Here is a 2,500-nt window from a genome sequence, read left to right as displayed (position 1 = left end):
GGACGTCTATGGTAGTGGAGTTATTATTATACCAGCTGGAGGAGGGGACGGCTATGGTAGTGGAGTTATTATTATACCAGCTGGAGGAGGGGACGTCTATGGTAGTGGAGTTATTATTATACCAGCTGGAGGAGGGGACGTCTATGGTAGTGGAGTTATTATTATACCAGCTGGAGGAGGGGGACGTCTATGGTAGTGGAGTTATTATTATACCAGCTGGAGGAGGGGACGTCTATGGTAGTGGAGTTATTATTATACCAGCTGGAGGAGGGGACGTCTATGGTAGTGGGATTATTATTATACCAGCTGGAGGAGGGGACGTCTATGGTAGTGGAGTTATTATTATACCAGCTGGAGGAGGGGACGTCTATGATAGTGGAGTTATTATTATACCAGCTGGAGGAGGGGACGTCTATGGTAGTGGAGTTATTATTATACCAGCTGGAGGAGGGGACGTCTATGGTAGTGGAGTTATTATTATACCAGCTGGAGGAGGGGACGTCTATGATAGTGGAGTTATTATTATACCAGCTGGAGGAGGGGACGTCTATGATAGTGGAGTTATTATTATACCAGCTGGAGGAGGGGACGTCTATGGTAGTGGAGTTATTATTATACCAGCTGGAGGAGGGGACGTCTATGGTAGTGGAGTTATTATTATACCAGCTGGAGGAGGGACGTCTATGGTAGTGGAGTTATTATTATACCAGCTGGAGGAGGGGACGTCTATGGTAGTGGAGTTATTATTATACCAGCTGGAGGAGGGGACGTCTATGGTAGTGGAGTTATTATTATACCAGCTGGAGGAGGGGACGTCTATGATAGTGGGATTATTATTATACCAGCTGGAGGAGGGGACGTCTATGGTAGTGGAGTTATTATTATACCAGCTGGAGGAGGGGACGTCTATGGTAGTGGAGTTATTATTATACCAGCTGGAGGAGGGACGTCTATGGTAGTGGAGTTATTATTATACCAGCTGGAGGAGGGGACGTCTATGGTAGTGGAGTTATTATTATACCAGCTGGAGGAGGGGACGTCTATGGTAGTGGAGTTATTATTATACCAGCTGTATCTGTTGTCAGAGCAGAACAGACACCAGGACTTGTCATTGTATCCAATCCTACAGTCACCCCATCCTCTCCTGCTGATTCCTTTATATGTCACTCCTATACCAGCCCCCATTCTCCCACTCCACTCTACCTCCCAGTAACAGCGCCCAGTCAGACCCTCTCTACACAGCACCTGGTACCAGTTGGTGAATCTGTCTGGATGGTCAGGATATGGTTGGTCTTGGTCTGTACAGGTCACCTTTCTGTTCCCTTCAGACAGAGAGAGGTGTGTGTGCTGTGTTTGGGTCCAGTGTGAGCTGACAGGAATCTGGGAGAAGAGCAGAGACCAATGAGGGGAGTCAGAACAATAAGTTAAGTCAGATACTGTATCTACCCTGTCTTTGATTAGAGCACAGCAGAGATCAAATCAGAGAAATATGAGGAGTCAGATAGATACCCAGTCTTTGATTAGATCTACTATTGCTATATATTTCTAGAGGGATTGTTAGGAGTGGCAGTAAAAAGAGACTGTTAGTTACTTCACAATAAAGAGACTCACATTGTAACAACTGTTCTCTGGTCTTGGGCTCTGGAGGCAGAACAACCTCCACTATATTCACTACAGACACACAAACACATTGACAGAGAGAGGGAATGTTATCATCATACCATATTCCACATGTATATGACTAGTAGGGAACTTTCAATGGTCTAAAGTTGATGTTCTGATTGTTTTCAACACACCTGTAGTGGAGATCTTGGTCCATTCTCCTTTAACCTGTTGGGTCTAGGGGGGCAGCATTTGCACGTCTGGATAAAAAAATGTACCCGATTTAATCTGGTTACTAATCCTACCCAGTAACTAGAATATGCATATACTTATTATATATGGATAGAAAACACTCTAAAGTTTCCAAAACTGTTTGAATGGTGTCTGTGAGTATAACAGAACTCATTTGGCAGGCAAAACCCTGAGACATTTTCTGACAGGAAGTGGATACCTGATGTGTTGTATTGACTTTAAACCTATCCCATTGAAAAACACAGGGGTTTAGGAATATTTTGGCACTTCCTATTGCTTCCACTAGATGTCACCAGCCTTTACAAAGTGTTTTGAGTCTTCTGGAGGGAGATCTGACCGAACAAGAGCCATGGAACGGTGATGTCCCATTAGACACCTGGCGCTACTTCATGTTGGGTACCCTCGTTCCAATACGTTATAAAAGACTATGCATTCGTCCACCTTGAATATTATTCATGTTCTGGTTAAAAGGCCCTAATGATTTATGCTATACAACGTTTGACATGTTTGAACGAACGGAAATATATTTTTTCCCCTCGTTCATGACGAGAAGTCCGGCTGGCTTACATCATGTGCTAACGAGACGGAGATTTTGGACATAAATGATGAGCTTTTTTGAACAAAACTACATTCGTTATGGACCTGT

The 2,500-nt window shown here is 43.9% G+C and overlaps 1 pseudogene; it reads right to left on the bottom strand.

The window, feature by feature from the left end:
- Window positions 1–2,500, bottom strand: part of LOC123741802 (tripartite motif-containing protein 16-like) — a 12,065-nt pseudogene that overhangs the window by 1,268 nt on the left and 8,297 nt on the right.

Source organism: Salmo salar, chromosome ssa03, assembly GCF_905237065.1.
Source record: "Salmo salar chromosome ssa03, Ssal_v3.1, whole genome shotgun sequence".
Taxonomy (NCBI): domain Eukaryota; kingdom Metazoa; phylum Chordata; class Actinopteri; order Salmoniformes; family Salmonidae; genus Salmo; species Salmo salar.
This window is presented reverse-complemented; position numbering and strand designations above follow the sequence as displayed.